Here is a 16,843-nt window from a genome sequence, read left to right on the forward strand (position 1 = left end):
TGCGATGCCGTTGGCCGTCGTTCCGGGAAAGGGACCCAGGCGACGGCTCTGCAACTCCAGGAAGAGCCTGGTCCCTCAGAAGGGAAAACGCCCAAGGCCCTGGACTAGATTAGAGACAACTCTCTCTGCGGTCGCTTCTTCTGCAAGTCGTACCCTATAGTGAGACCCAAGGGAGGCCCCGTAGTTCTGCTCGAATTAAATGAATGGAGCCAGGTTTGGGGACTCCGGCGCAGTGTTCCCTAAGCCGAGCATCCCCTTTCTCCGAGTGGAGGGGAGCCCTTCCAAACCGAAAGGGTAAGAGACCGCGCTTTCTCTCTGCCCCCTTCGAGCTACCTCTGCCAGAGCAGGAGACAGGGTGAGCCAACAGCCCTCTCTCACTTCCAGGCGGCAGGTGGTGCAAAAAAGCAGGGAGGGGGCAGGCAACTCACCGGGGTCGGGTCTGCGCTCGGGCTGGCCCAGGCGGTTCAGTCCGGTCGGGGCGCTCTGGGAGAAGGGGTGGCTTCTGCTCGGGGGGCTCCGAGGCCCTGGGGGCGTCCCAGTCCTCTTGCTCCAGCGCTGGGAGGGGAGGAAAGGGACCGAGAGTAAATGAAAAGGGACGACACGTTGTGCCCACACGTCTCAGATTGCCCCAGGCTTTTGCTCCCAGCAGAGCACACGGCCGAACCGTGAACAGCTCTGGGGGGGCCGTTCGCTTCAGCACCCGTGGGCGATAAGGAGAGGCTGCCCCTGGGTTGAGTCGGCGTGGCAGCCGGGGCAGACTAGGCCACCCCTCAGCAGCGGGAAGTGGGGCCTGTCGGGAGGGCCCCCAGACCCGAAACTCTACCCCAGCGGGTGGGTCACCCAGCCGGACATTTCCCCCAAAGCAGAACTATTAGCTCTAGCTGTGGCACATTCTTTTAGGGGCGATTCATTAAAAGGCGACTCATGAAGCCTCTGACACCTCGTAACCATGAGACAGTAAGGGCTGGTGCTGCGTGGGGCCCGGGGGAGGCAAGAGACAGCATCCCTGCGGCGCCCCAAGGTCCAGAGGCAGCTTTGGCCCCTCCCAGTTCTGCTTACTTTAAAAAGTTATTATTTCCCTGGCTGGTGGGGCTCAGCGGACTGAGTGCCGGCCTGGGAACCAAACAGTCGCCAGTTCGATTCCCAGTCAGGGCACCTGCCTGGGTTGTGGGCTGGGTCCCCAGCAGGGGGCGCACGGGAGGCAACCACGCATGGATGTTTCTCTCCCTCTTCCCCTCCCTTCCCCTCTATCTAAAAATAGACAAATAAATCTTTAAAAAATAAAAATATAAAAGTTACTGTATTAACTTAAAAAGTGAGGGCACCTGCCTCGGTGGCAGGCCGGGTCCCCAGCAGGGGGCGCGCGAGAGGCAGCCACACATCAATGTTTCCCTCTTTTTCCCTCCTTTCCCCTCTTTCTAAAAATAAATAAAGAAAATCTCTCTTTTTAAAAATCGTGGTATGCTCCCCGTCCTTTTCTTTCGTATCCCTCACACAAAGAAGCAAACAGCACTGAGAAAAGTCATTCAGTGATTTCTGGACAGAGAAACAGACCAACGAGGACGGAGATGGAGCATGACCCTCCGTCCCGCCTCCGCCCCTGGGCGCAGCTCAGACCGCACGCAGGTATCGGTAGGTCAGGCACCTGGGGACTCTGAAAGCGCTCGGCGGCCAGCAGGCGGGGAGGAGGCCAGGATCTCAGGTCACGCGACCCCGGGGATTTCTGCGGTGCCCTGTGGCCCACACTCAGCAGCAGCTTCACGCTGGGTGTGCACCAAAAGCTCCAACACAGGCCCCCTCGGGTCTGAAGAGGGGAAGGGGGGCCTTGAGGTTTAGAGCAAATGGAAGGACGGCCCCCCACCCCAGGCTTCCGGGCGTCCACGGCAGGCGGGCCTGCGTCCTGCAGGGCGAGCCCCCGTGACCGGAGGAGCCGCAGCCGCGCGCCCGGGGATCGAACCCCTGCTCCCTTCTCACTGCCCTGCCTCCTGCCCGGGCTCTGGGGAGGCAGGAGGGTCGAACTCTGGGTTGAGCAGGGGAACGAACTCTGCCCAGCTCTGCGGAGAAGCGCCCGCGAGAGGAGCTGCTGGAAGGCAGAGCACGCAGGGGGTGCCCCCTCCCCGCCGCCAGGTCATTTCAGGAACCCCTGGGCCTCTCTGTCAACGGTGCCAGGCGGACCGGACTGAGCGAAGTCTTTGGGGACCGGGTGACAGGGAGGAGCATTCCACGGTTCCAGGCTGGCCCCTGGTGACCCGCGTTGTCCAAAGAGCACAGGGAGCCGAGCTGACCTGGGAACCCGGCCCCGGGGTCCTCTGCTGGCCGCCGCCCAGAGAACTTAGTAGTCACCCTTCTCCACAGGAGCGAGATGAGGCCCACAGTCTCCTAATGTAACGTTCAAAATCCAACCGCCACCCAAAATTACTGGATGTGCGAAGGACTACGAGAAGCTCAGCAACACGCAAGGGAGACAGCAATCAGCAGGCCCCAGCTGTTGCAATTATCGAAGACTTAAAAGCAGGGCCTATGACCAGGCTTGAAGAAGGAAGGGTGAACACTCTTGGAAACGATGCGAAATAACAGCAGGGAAACAATCAACAAAGAACGAGATGGAAATACGAGAACCGAAAAGTAACTAAAATGAAAGATGTACAGGGCTGGCCCCCGTGGACACTAGGCCAAGTGAAGGAAGACAGAGGACGAGAAACAGCATGAAGTCTCATTTATGGTGGAAACCCCAAAAAGGAGAAAAGGTTAGGCTCATCGATACAGAGAGCAGCGTGGTGGCTGCCAGAGGTGGGTGGGGCAGGAAAATGGCACAAACTTCAGGCACCTGTGTGCACGCGCGCGTGCGCACACACACACACGCACGCACAAGCCCGGTGTGCAGCGTGCGGCGTGGCACCTGCAGTACAGGAGTAGCAGACGAGGCTTCCAGTTGTTTGTGTGAAAGAAGACATGCAGGGTCTGGTTATTACAACAGCATCATTGACTCAAAAAAAATAAATAAACTATGTGTCGCATACTCACAGCTGTAAACCTACTTGCCCGCCCCTACGCATACCTACAGGGGTGGGCAAAAGTAGGTTTACAGTTCGTATGCAAAATGATACACGAATTAATCAATACTAATACAAGCATAGACTCTGTCTCATGTGCACACACCTGTAACCCCATTTTCGCCCACCCTGGCACCACAGCGGATATTTGAAAGTTGCTAAGAGAGTAGATCGCAAGAGTTCTCATCATTCTCACCACAGGGAAAAGGTTCTGGGAAGTGTGTGCGGTGGTGGCCGCGAACTACACACATTGTGGCGATCACATCGTAATGGATACAAATATCAAATTGTTGTTTTGTGCACCTGAAACTAACGTCGTGTGTGTCAAGTTTCCCTCAATAAAAAATAAAAAGTAAAAAATTCCTGGCACAGTTCTTTCACAAAATGAGATGAGAGAGGGAAGAATCAGTAACCTTCTACATCGCTCAGTAGAGAATACATCCAATCTAAATAACGGAGAGAGAAACTACGGGAAAAAATCAGCAGGCGCAGAGAGCTGCGCGTGGCTGCGAAGGCTTCGCCGCCAGCCCCGGGGAGGAGAGGCGCGCGTGGGGCGCAGGGCGGCATCGGCAAATCACCTCCGGGGATGTCCCAAACGCGGTGAAAGGCATTAACGTCCGTTACAGACACGAGACGCTCGGCAGCCTTCAGACCGGGAAACCCAGGAAATGGCTGCCTATACACCCTAATGAAACCACGGAAATGAAAGCAGCCAGAAATGAACAACAGATTGTTTGTAAGGGAAAAAAATCATTCAAAGGACACCAGAATTTTCATGGAGGCCAGAAAGAAGTGGAACAATATTTTTTAAATGCTGAACCAACTGTCAACGCAGAATTCTAGATCCAGTAAAAAGCCAAAAAACACTTTAGGAAAGAAGGTGGAATACATACTCTCACATGAAGAAAAAGTAGAGAATTCCTACCCGGCAAACAGAAGTAAGAGCAACAGAGTAAAGATGTGGGTAAACATAAGAGATTATTTGTTTTTCTCCTCTGAGTTCTTTCAAATATGTTTGGCAGCTGAAAGCAAAATGTAGAATACTGTGTGACGAGGCTTCGCTATGTGTAGATGGCATGTGACATCTGCAGCCTGAACGGGGGACGTGGCGAAGGTTCTACGTCCCATGTGAAGTCACAAAATATTAAATCTAAGCAGACTGTGTAAAGCTAAGGATGTATTGTAATTCCTGGGGTGGCTATTTTGAAAAAACTTTAAAGATCTTATTTATTTATTTTTAGGGAGAGGGGAAGGCTCGGGGGAAGGGAGGGAGAGAAACATCCGTGTGTGGCTGCCTCTCGTGCGCCCCCTGCAACTCCCCGGCAGGTGCCCTGACTGGGAATCCAACCGGCGACCCTGTGGTTCGCAGGCCGGCGCTCACTCCACTGAGCCACACCAGCCAGGGCTGGGTGCCTATTTTAAAAAACCATGCAAAGACATATACTTGAAGCTTAATGGAAAAGTTAAAATGGAAAACTAAGGGGAAAAAAACCCAATAGTTAAAAAAAAAACATTAAAAGGAAATAGCAGCCCTGGCTGGTGGGGCTCAGTGGACTGAGCACCGGCCTGCGAACCAAAGGGTCGCCAGTTGATTCCCAGTCAGGGCACGGGCCTGGGTTGCGGGCCGGGTCCCCAGCAAGGGGCGCGTGAGAGGCAACCACACAGTGATGTTTCTCTTCCTCTCTTTCTCCCTCCCTTCTTCTCTCTAAAAGTAAATAAATAAAATCTTTTTTAAAAATTAAAAAAAGAAAAAGTATAGGACGCAAGACCATAGAAAACTGCAGCCTCCGGACGACAGTACCGTAACCACGTGAAGCAGTACATAAAGCTTGTTCATAGAAGATATAGTGCTCTGTTAAGAATGGCTGCTTTGGGCTCTGGGAAAAAACAATGCTTGCCCCTTGAAAGCGCCCGCAAGAAGACTCGGGCCCGCCGCCTGGTCCCTGGCAAACACGGACAGCCGCGGCCGCTTCCTCCGGAGCAGCCGGGGCCCAGCCAGGCCCGCCAAACACCTCGACGCTAGAATCACGGGGAAGTGCCAACTCCCACTTGCGGGTTTGCAAATTCCCAGAGGCGGCTCGCACACTGTGCTGGTGAAGGCGGGGACCTTGGGGGGACTGGCCGGCCCACGCTGCCTGGCGAAGGGCCCTGGGGCTCCCTTCTGCTCCGGCTTTGGAGGTGGATAGAGGGGTAGGTGGGGGTCGGAGTTAACTCACCTCACTCCCAGGGAGGTCTCCGAGCGAGGGCACTGTGCTCAGGCGTCTTTCCCAGCTGTCCTCCCGCTGGTCCTCCTGGTCCAGCGTCTGCAGAGAGCATAGGTGGCTCGTGCCAGCCTGGGGGGTCCTGGGCATTTCGGGGGCCTCCGGGCTGCTGTCCACACCACGGTAGCTTCCAAGGAAAACCATGGAGCCGGCACTGCCCCTGCCAGGGTGGCGGAGGTCTGCCCGCGGAGCCCTGGGCCTGGGGCTGTGGGGCTTGGGGCCCAAGGGTTTGCTGGGCATGCCCGGGCTCCCGTAGGCCAAGCAGCAGGCAGAGGGGGAGGGGCCAGCGCCGTCGGCCCGCAGCTGCTGGGCACTGGGGCCGGTGGGTGACATCAGGCAAGGCTTTCCAGGAAAGATACCTGCGCGCAGGTGCCGACCCATGACCGGGGGGCTTGCGCAGTGGATGGGGGGCTCACTTTCGCTCCTGCTATTCGGACAGCCCCCACTGCAGGGCGAAGGCGGAGGCGCCCCGTGGCCCCTGACAGCGGGGCTCCCCTGGCCGCCTGGCTGCTCCTCGCAGTGGCTGTCGGTCCCTGGGGCCAGCCCGAGGGGCGGGTGGCTTTCTGGGCCCAGCCTCGCTAAGGACGGCCCGTTGGGGCCTCCTGCAGCTTTGCTTCTAAGAAGCGCTCGCCAGGAACTCTGGAGCCGCCGGCCGCACCCCTTCGGGTCCTGGGGGGACCCTGGAGAACTTCCATAGGTGTTCTCCTTGTCGACAACTTTGGACTCAAAGAAACTTGTGAAGGTCCTGTGGGCTATGGCCAGCCTTGCCCGGAGCCTCTTCTCTGGAATTCTGGGTGTCTCGGCGTCGCGGCCCTCGGGGGACAGCCTGCTGCAGCTGGGGTCCCTCAGTGTCTCTGTGTCCCCTCCTCCGACCCGCCCTGCGGCCCCCTGGCCCGGGCTCTGTTGGACGACCTGTGGCGCCTCGAGCGCGTGCACGTGGTGCGTAGGCGCCGGGTCCCGGGTGGACGCCCCCAGCCCGCTGGCCACAGGCGTTGGCCTGTCCGCGCTGCGCTCCGGTTCGCCCTCCGCGCCCAGCGCGCAGGCGCCCAGCTGCAGCGGCTCCGGCTCCTGCGAAGCCTGGTGGAGCGGGTCGGCCCGTGGGGACGCAGCTGGAGCAACGCCGCCTTCGCCTTCGCCTTCCCCACCGCCCCGCGCGCCCGCGCGCGCCCTGCGTGTGTCCCCCGGCGCCAGAGCAGCAGCCCTCGCGTCCGCCCCAGTCCCGGACCCCTGGCGCCTCCCGGGCGGTTTGTCCTCCGCAGGCCCCTCCGGAGTCACCACGCCACCCGCAGGCTCCTGGGAACAGGCGTCTTCTCTGCCCCGCGCCGCGTGGGCCCCCCGCGCAAGAGTCTCACCGTCGCCCCCCGGGCTGCGGGTGAGTGGTGTCCCGGCCGCGGGGGGTCCCGGGGGCGCCGCTCCGGCTCCTCGGGGAGACGGCGGCCTCTCCTCCAGGAACTCACAGGACCGTGACTCGGGAAGCGCGCGCGCCCCCCTGCGGGTGGCCTGCAGCCCCTTCTGCTCAACGAGGATGATGAGCGCGCACCTGCCCCGCGGAGCCGCGTCTGCGCCAGGCGCCCGCCTCAGGGCCCGGGCCCAGGGCGAGGCAGCGCCCTCCGGCCCCTGGTCGCACCCTGCGCGCCTACTGCTGGGGGGACACGCAGCTGCTGAGGTTCTTTGTGAAAAGCCCTGCCAAGTGCTTCCCGTGCCCTTGAGGTCTAGACAGATGGCGTCTTCGGCCTCCTTGGGAGCGTGAGCTGCGCTTGATTTCGGGGCGGTCTTCGGAGCGCTCCCTGCGGAGCACCTGGCCCCCTCTGTCTTGCACGCCTGTGACCCGCTGTTGCCAGAAGGATGTGGGAACCCAGCCCCAGCCGGTGGCTTGCTCCTCTTGGGGAGAACACGCTTGGCTGTGTCGTCACTGGTTTGGTTTCCTGCCTCAACAGCGGCAACAGCCCCGAGGTGCTTCTGATTCCCGGCAGCCTCTGGGGCAGGGCCAGCGCCCTGGGGCTCCCCCGGCCGGCTTTCTGGGCTGTGTCCGGACTTGCACTTGGCAGGTAGCGGCACTTCCTGTGAACCGAGGCTCCCCAGCTCTGCGGCAGGGAGCGAAGGGCCTGGGCTGGGCCGAGAATCCCGTCCCAGCTGGTCATCCAGCCCGAGACCCTCAGAGAGCGGCTCCCGAGGGCCCCCCGTGCAGTTCAGAGTGCGAGGCCTGCACACACCCCGCAGACAAGAAGCCCCGCTTTGGGGGGCAGGAAGCACAGGAGATGTTTGGCGGGGAGCAGGGGGCAGGGCGGTCCCTGTTCCCGACTCTCCTGCTGCCGCCGTTCTTTCCTTCAGATGGGCCCCAGGCGCCACAGAGTCCTGCCCTGAGGGGCCCTCAGGGTGCCGTAAGAGACACCCCGTGACGGACTGGGCCCTGGCCAGCGCCCCTGCGTGCCGCGGCCGGCGCCCGGGGGAGGCCCTGCTCTCGTCCCCGATGTTCTCCGGGGCACTGCGGCAAAGCTGGGCACGCAGGAGGCCAGGCGGCCCCAGAGGACGCCGGCAGGGGCCATCCCGGCAGGGCCGGGGGCAGGGCGCGGCCGTGCTCACCGCGGGGCCCCGGGCGCCCGCCTTCCTCTTGCTGGCCCCCGGCGGGCCTCCGGGGCCCGGGGCTGGGGCCGGGGCCTTGTCGGAGATGTGCGGCCAGCTGCGGCCCAGCTCGCAGCACCGGAGGAGGAGGGGCCAGACGGCCGGCCCGCCCAGGCAGCCCTCCGACCTGGACTTCTGCAGGGAGCTGGCCGCGGCCCTCCTGAGCGCCCGCACCGTGGCCTGCTTCGCTGGCGGGAGGCGGCGGCCGCCCCGCGCCAGGTGCGGGGCCCCAGCTGGCAAAGGCCCCTCAGGGCTGGCCATGCGGCCCCCGCCTGCCCTGCCTCCTCTTCTTCTTCGGTGGCGGCACAGGCTCAGAAGCCACTTTTGGAAGCCTCTTCCTCGAAGTGAAGGGACGGGTCTGGTTCTTCCTCTGGGTCAGGCCCAGGGACACTGGTCGAATGCTGCTCCCGAGGAGCTGCAGTGGCCGGGCCATCACGGCATCCCCAACATCCCCCGGGAAAACGGGAGCTGCGGCCTCGGCGCACCTTTCCCGCAGGCCGCACCTGGCTCTGGAGTCTGGAAGGGCAAGGAGAGAGCGTCAGGGAGAGGCCGGAGGCCCTGTGCGCACGCGTCTCCGGGGAGGAGAAGGTTCGGAGACACCTCATTAGCTCCCCGCGTGCCCCTAGGAAAAGACTGGGGCTGATTCAACAGGAAGAGCGCTGTGTTACTAACAAAGAAGAGCGACCCAGCCAAACCCTACAGTAGGGGGCGTGGCGCACGCCGTCAAAGCGGCCCCGCGGCAGCGCAGACGGAACCGCAGGAGCCCGGCAGTTTGTAAATGTGGCGTGTGAGTCACGCCCAAGATCCTCTCTCTGCCTCAGGTTCCCAGCAAGAAAGAACAAAGTCGCGTTTGCTCTGTGTGCTGCCTGTTCTTATGCAACCAGCTGGATGGAAGTCAAGGCTCTTGCACGGAGAAGCGTTTTCCGAGTTAGCTTTGCTAGAGGCCCTGCGCCCCCCCGCCCCCGCAAAGAAAAGAAAAAGAAAAACAAGAATTCGTGAACTTGCAGACACGGGTGTAGACGTTATAAAAGCCCGAGACAGCTGTGAGCACAGAAAGAAAACCAGAACTGTGCCAGATTTGCAGGTTTTCCTTGTCTCGTTTCCTAATCACCCTGTTATGTACAAATGGATATGCGTGCCGGGTGACGGGGGAGCTGCAGATCGACCGGGCCGTAGCAGCATGAATAGGCACGTGTGCCAGATGCCTCCATCCGGGCACTTTGAGTGGATGCAGCGTCTGCCCTGGTGTGTGAGTGAACTCCAAGAAGCATCACTACCACCCTTACAATGTGCAAGTCAAATTAGCTTCAAATTCACAGCTTTGGGGGGGGGGGTCATGGGAGAGCTGAGGTGCAGAACGAACAAGGGGCCCGGCAGGTGAAGACAGAACGGCATCTGCAGGGAGAGGGAACCCCAGCGCCGTAGACCAGCGTCAAGTGATCTACGTGGGCATAACTGGAGCCCTGGGAGGGGGGGGGGGGAGAGAGAGAATAGGCAAGAAGAAATATTTGAAGCAGTGAGTCCAGGAAGGTCCCCAAACTGGCGACAGACATTAAACTACAGAGACGTGAAGTTCAGAGAGGGAATTGGCGTCCAGCAGACCCTGGGCATAAAGGACACCGAAGTTCTTCAGGCAGCAGGCACGGAGGGCGGCCTGGACCTTGGCTCCACACAAGGGAACGAAGAGCGTGAACGGGAGAGAGAAGCCGTGCAGCTGACCGCGGCGCCCGACAAAACCAGCCACCCGGCCAGCCACCCGGCCACCCACCCGGCCAGCCACCCAACCAGCCGGCCAGAGCTAACGCGGTGAAAACCGAACACTTTCTCCTGAAGACCGCGACAAGGCCAGGATGTTTTCTCTCACCGCTCTCTCTTCCTCAAGGCTGAACGTTGACATCCTAGTGGAATACAACGATTAAAAAAAAAAAAAAAGGAATACGGATTAAAGTGAAAGAAATGAAATAGTTTGTGTATGATTTTCTATGTAGAAAATCCCAAAAAAGCTTTAAAAAAAAAAACCCCGCTAGAATTAACAGGTGAGTTTAGTAAGGGTTGCAGGGCACAAGGTCAAGAAACAAACAGAAAATTGCATGTCTACATACGAGGGGTAAACAATTAGAATTTGAGATGAAAAATAGCCAAAAATATATCCCTAGGTATAAATCTCATGAAATATATTAGATCCGTATTCTGGTATTTCATCTGCGTGGGTTTTTGATCAGCGGTGGTAAAAAAAAATCAAAGACGACCTAAATAAATGAAGAGAATATGCTGCTTATGAACTTAAAGACTTAATAGTGCCTAATAATTACTCAATAGTAAGTAATACTATTGCTTAATATTACAAAGAATCCAATTCTTCCACTTCTTTACCCAAATTGTTTGTTTATAATTAATTTATTGAATTTTATTTACGCCAAATAATCATCGGGTTTTTGATAACACAAGAATCAAGAAGTTACCCATAAGCCCACACTGATAGGAGTAAGTGACTCATAATAAATAAAAAACAGGGAGAAGGGGAAACCCTTCCTCCCAGAATAGTTGCCGTTACCAAATGCGGAAAGAACGACAGACACAGAGACGGACCATGAGAACACGCACCACAGCAGCGGCCTCAGGGACGGCCCGCTGATGACCGCGAAAATCGTGTGTCCAGGAGGATCCAAGACCCCTATTCTGAGTCAGCTCACATGGGAGGCTCTCCCTTAAGGAAAGATTCTGCCAAGGAACGTGCTTTTTGAAGTTCTATTTGCAAAACTTAAACGAGGGCAAGTGTGTCCACCAGGAGGGCGACGGTGGAGCAAATGAAGCGCAGGCACTCCGTGGGGAATCAGACATCGGGTGACAGAGAGGAAACATACAAAAACGTGGACTAGAGAATTTCATGTGTCCTGTAATCACGAAACATTTTAAAAATGCGAAGAAGCCAAAATTAAACATACCAAAGAAACCGCGTCGTTATGGTCAAAACTACTTCTTTTCTACTTGCCACCTGAGGTGGTTACATTCCTGTAGAATAGGAAAATGTTTGGAAATAACTTAGTTCCTTATATAAGTACGGATTGTAGGTCGTGTTGTTAACAATTCCAGAAGGACGTCAACCCCAGGACAAGGGCCCAGGTCAGTGACTTCTCTGTTCTCCCGAAGCGCTCAACTTCAAGTCCTCATACGCAGGGCGATCGCGGGCAGTGTTTGCCTCCTGATAGATTTTCCACGATCACAGCTCTAGCTGTCACATCCAGGTACATGCAGTGTTTGTTTCTCTTCAGGAGACAGCTGTTATTTTACTAATGGGGAGCCGAGACCCCACCCCCGCCGGCCCCACCGCCCTGCGGGAGCAGCGCCCCAAAGGCCTCCGAGTCACCCGATTTAAATATGGCCCGGAGACCCGCACTGCGGTGGCAGAAGTGTGCGGGGTAAGACAGAAAATCGCTCCCCGGACCGAGAGGCAGGACGGTGGCTCCTGGAAGAGGAGCAGACAGTCCGACAGGCGCCGGCACAGTGCGGCGGGGGGAGCGGCACACCCGCGGGGCCGGCCTGGCGGTTGTTGGTAAGGTTGTACCGATGTTACCATGCGGCCCAGCGGCCCTGCTCCTGGGTTTTTATCAGGAAAATATAAAGCACGTGCCCACACAAAGATCTGCAAGCGAGTGTTCATAAGAGAAGAGCTGGGGAGCGAGCTGGCCCGATGGCAACGTGCTGCGCCTGGTGCGTGGTCGCCCCGAGCACCGAGGACAGCGTCCCTCCCGTCTGCCGTGGGGGAGGGGTCTGCCATGCAGGGACGCTCCTGAGCCTCCAGAGCCGCCTGCTAAGCGAGAGAACCCGGCACCAAAGGCTACGTGCTCCACCACCTCATTTATGTGAAACTCTCCTTTATTTTAAAATCCTGCCTCTGGGATGTGTTTATTGATTTGCGAGAGAGAGAAACATCGATCGGTCGTCTCCTGTAGGTCGATCCCCCAGCCTTTTGGTGCACGGGAGACACTCCACCCAACGGAGCCACCCTGCCAGGGCCATTCGTGGGAAAGTGTTGCGTAAAGGGAACCGGACGGGAAGCAGAGGCCTCGCTCCTGCAGGCGGGGGAGGGGACCCGCGCGGAAGAGGCCCAGGGGCGCTTCTGCAGGGAACAGACAGTGCTGTATAAAAACTGGGGTGCTAGTTCTACGGCTGCACAGTGCACATGCCCGAAAACTCCCGGACCCGAACCCGCGAAGGCAGTGAGTCCTGTTGGCGTGTGCAGGGCACCAGGATAAAGCCCATCTCAAACGGTCACGCTGTGGTCTCCAGGAGAACCGGGAAAAGAACCAGCGAGGAGGCTAAAGGATGGGGATAGAGACCCTCGGACAGCGGCACGCCCGGGAGGGGAGGCCGTGGGGGGCCAGCAGGGCGTGGGGGGAGCAGGATGTCCCCAGTTAGGGCTCTTACCAGCCTTCCCTCCAGAGAGATACCACTTTTTAAAAATATCAGAAAGGCAACAGAGGCTTCGTTATGCAAACAACGCGAAGGGCGTGGGGGGATATAAATCACCGTGCAAACCACCCCCGCCCCCGCACGCCCCCGTCCCCCGTCCCACCGCAGGCCCCCCCACCCGCCCTCGCCCACGCCGAGCTCCTGCGACCTCTTCAGGGGGCTCACGGTTCTGCAGTGAGAAGAGGCTGAAAGCCACTCCCCGCCCGTCTGAGCGGCGGGTGTTCAGAATTCACGCACTGGCCCTTTGTCTTTACAAAATCCCCTCCCTGGGGGGGCGGGGTGCCCCGCCTGGCCACGCGGTCGTGGACACCGAGCAGCCATCGGGGCGCAGACTGGCATCGTTCCCCGCATTTTGGCTGAAGCTCCACGAACAGCCTTCACCGAAAACCGTCACACCCATTGTGAGCAGACGGGCCCGTCCATCGCTTGAAGCTCACAGGCCAGGGTCAAAACGCTGACGCTATGCCCACAGATCAGACATGTCCACGGAGCGTCTGCCCGCGCCCTGCCACGACCCCAGGTCCAGCCCGGGCAGGGCGGGCTGTGTCCCGAGAACAGCGACAGGTCCACCCGGAGCTCATCGGAAAGTCCCTTCCCAGCCCTGGCTGGGTGACTCAGCGGGTCGAGTGTCAGCCCAAAGACTGAAAGGTCACAGGTTCGATTCCCTTCAGGGCATATACCCAAGCTGTGGGTTCAGTCCCTGGTCGAGGTGCATATGGGAGGCAACCGATCGCCGTTTCTCTCTCTCTCTGTCTCCCCCCGCACCCCCCCTCTCTCTAAGAGCAATGAAAACATGTCCTCGGCGAGGATTAAAACAAAAGTCCCTTCCCTGACAGAAGACTGCTCCCCCCGGTTACAAGTGCCACAGCCCTTCTTACCTGCGGGGCCGCTCTGTGCTGGGACACAGGGAAGCCAAGGTGCGGCTTCCCCTGGCGGAGTGTCTCCCCGGGGACGGAGGAACATGCCCGGACTGGGTTGGGAGGGAGGGCCCAGAGTGTGGAAAGAGGCTCCAGGTATTCGCAGCGCCGACATGTGCTTTCTTAGGCCCGCTCTGTTTGGGCTGATTCACCAGGTGGGGCCCGTGCACCTACAGAGCGGACCAGAAGCGCGGGCCTCCCTCCCTCCGCTCCACCCTCACGCTCCCTGGGCCGTGGGAAGGAGCCCGCGTCTTCCCAGCCTGCTCAGGGCGCCCTGGCCAACGAGGCCAACCAAGCAGCTCGGCACAACCCAACCGGCTCGTTCCCGTGGCCGCGCTCTGTCCCCCGCCCTGGGCCGGGCGGCACGAACGGCCAGCACAGAGCCAACCGCAGGAGCTGAGATTGGCACACAGCAAACTCTCAGAAAACAGTGCAAGAAAGCTTAGCCGGGAGGTCTGTGCATTCTCCCTTCTTCCAACATTTCTGTCTTGGGCGCCTCCTCTCAGCCTGGCTCTGTGCCGGGACTTGGAGACAAGACCGTGCTCACACTCAGGGAGGCTGGCCGGGAAGGTGACGCAGAAACAAGTGGAGTTCAGGCCCCTGGGGCGGGTGGGAAGGGCTTTCCGGAGGGGGAGAGGTGTGAGCTAACCTTTGCAAGGTGAGTCAAGGCCACCAGGCAGGAGGAGGGAGGCAGGACAGAGAGGGCGTCTGGTGTCAATGGTGTGCTTGCAAGATGAGACATGGCACGAAGCGATGGGCAATTAACCGCAGCTGAAGCCCTGGGCCCGACTCCAAACACGTCATTCCCAGGCCGCACCAGCCGGCAGGAACCCGGACGGAAAGGGCCGCACGTGCCACGCTCAGGCCTCTGGTCTTAGCCCACCGGCCGCTGACCAGGAAGCCGCCGCCTTTAAGCAGGGAAGTGATCCAACCCGGTGCTGAGCGAGAAGGTGAGCCCTGGCAGGGAAGGGCCCTCAGGACGCAGGGACAGAAGTGACCTCATGGCTGAGGAGGCTTCCCAGAGCGGGCGGCCAGCGGGCCATGAGTGCGGGTGGGGCCTGCAGCGGCGGAGGAGAGCCAGGGGCTGGGAGGGGCCGGGAGGGGCCGGGAGGGGCCGGCGGGCCGGCGGGCCTGGGCGCAGCTGCCTGTGTGCTGCTCCAGAGGCCAGAGGCGGGGGCGGGGGGGGGGTGCGGTGCGGGAGACAGACCGGCTGCAGGCAGGCTTCGCCCAGGCATCGTCCCCAGCCGGCCGCCGTGAGCAGGGCAGCTCCGGGTCAGCCTGCAGGCCCGGAGCTGGGTGTCCTCCTGAAAACCACAGGCTGGAGGCGACCGTAGTCAGTAACCTTCACCGTGTGACTCGGGTTCGGGCACAGTAAAGCCAGGAGAAGGGACTGGCTCAAAATCACCGCAGAGGGCAACGCTGGGAGGAAGAGACGGCTCTTCTGGGATCTGCCGATCTCTGCGCTGCATCCTAACAATATGTCCCCTGTGGTCTGCGGCCCGCTCCTCCCATGCCGCACGGGGTGACAGGGTGGGGCCACCTCTGCCCTACTGTCTCCTGGAGACACCAAGATGCGGAGCCTCCGCCTCTGCTGTCCTTCTCCTGATGCGCTGGGGCCACCTCAAGGGGACACCCTTTTCTCAAAGTGCTTTCCCAGGGACAGGGCGGCCAGCCTGTCAGAGCTGCCGGCACGTCCTCGTGAGCCCCTCTGTAGGCCTGTCCAGGCCCAGGCCAAGGCTGTCCCTGAGGATGACAGGTGCCTCTCCGTGTCTCTCTGTGCAGCCTTTGTCACCGAGGACACGTTTGCGGATTTGAGAGAGAGAGGAAGTGGCGGGGAGGGACTCTGACAAGGGTGTCTTTGTCTTGTTCCTGACCTTAGAGGACAAGCTTCCCATCTTTTGGCACCAAGAATGACACTAACTGTTGAGTTCTCAATCCATTATCATTTGGAGAAAGATTCCTTCTATTTCTACTTGACTAAGTATGTTTCATCATGAAAGCGTGGTGGGTTTTGTCAAGTACTTTTTCTGCCTTGAGATATTCATGTGCTCTTTTCCCTTCCTCTTATTCTTGTGATGGATTCCACTGTTGTGATCGTTGTGTGTTAAAGCAGCGAGAAGAACGCTTGGTTCGCAGGTGGCTCCCAGCGTTCTGAGCCACACCAGCCAGCGCTGGGCTCCGCAGCTTCACCCGGTCATTCCAGCGCCTGTGAGTCTGACTGTGGTGACCGCGTTAGGCTTCAGGCTTTGTTTCTTCTTGCCTTTAGCAGGTTGTTGGTTTTTTTTTTTTTAACAAAACATAATTATTTCAATGCCCAACTTCTGTCCAACCAAAAAATAAACCACCATACAAAAATAAGGAAAAAACATGGTATGTCATTTATGATGCACGACACATGGTTAACATCTTCGGTCCTCAATGAGCTCTTGGAAACCAGGGACACAGACACAAACAAGCCAAGGGAACCGGAGAGAAAGCAAAGGAAATAATACAAGCGACAGGTCGGCATGAAGGACACACGAGGGCCGAGCTGGACAAGGACAGCAGAACAATGTCCCCGTGACATCACGCTGGCAACGACCAGAAACACGGACGTCTAATGTCCTTCTGTTTTGAACAGCGTTGTCCAGTCTCACCTGCCAAACACACAGGAGGAGACAGGCCGACGAGTATCTACAATGAGGGGCAAAGTGACAGGTTTTGTAATTCTTTGGTTGAAACCAGACATGTTACCCAGGGTAATAGCCTCTGAAGTGAACAAGCGTCTGGTGCAAGAATTTAGGTTAAACTGGCTAAGAGCTGGGCTGTTTAACACCGGCTGTGGGTAGAAGCGCCAGAGGCTTCCCTGCCCTTGAGTGGGTTCCTTTTTCCCTTTCTTGTGGCTTTTGTCTTCGGGTCTCAGAGAGAATCTTTGTCTCTTTTGGTTGTGATCCAGCCTTGTTTTTACTGGAGGCTTGTGATGTGGGGACAGGTGAAGGCGCGGGCAGGGAGGGCCGGCCACTCCGTTGTCCTCGGCGGCCGACGTGCGCCTCAGTCTGCCCTGAGCCTGTGCCTTGGGGGCGGGGACAAGCCCTCAGGAGCCCGCGGGGTGTCGAACCCGGGTCCAAGGCCCCCTGCGGCCCAGGATGGCCCTCAAATTTACGATCGTAAATTTACATAAAACTTTATGAGGTTTTAAAATTTTTCGTTAGTGTTTGTGTGTTGAATGTGGGGCCCAAGACAACTCGCCTTCTTCCAGGGCGGCCCAGAGACGCCCCGGGGCCGGCGCGGTGGGGGACGCCCCTGCTCCTGCCGCTTCCAGCCCGTTCCCTGGGAGTGCCCCCCGCTGCCCACCCCCTGCGTGCTGACCCACCGATGTCCTCACGTGGGACAGGAGGGTTCAAAATGACTGTGGAGCGCGGGTGCCCATCAGTGGGAAAGGCCTCAGGACAGCCCTGCGGGACACCCCCTCGGCCCCTCCCATCAGGGCGCAGGCTCTGAGGGTGTCCCCGGGCTCACCTCGCGCGCCCCCTGCCAG

Source organism: Pteronotus mesoamericanus, unplaced genomic scaffold, assembly GCF_021234165.1.
Source record: "Pteronotus mesoamericanus isolate MK-2021 breed Mesoamerican mustached bat unplaced genomic scaffold, CSHL_Meso_final contig_94, whole genome shotgun sequence".
NCBI classification, from domain to species: domain Eukaryota; kingdom Metazoa; phylum Chordata; class Mammalia; order Chiroptera; family Mormoopidae; genus Pteronotus; species Pteronotus mesoamericanus.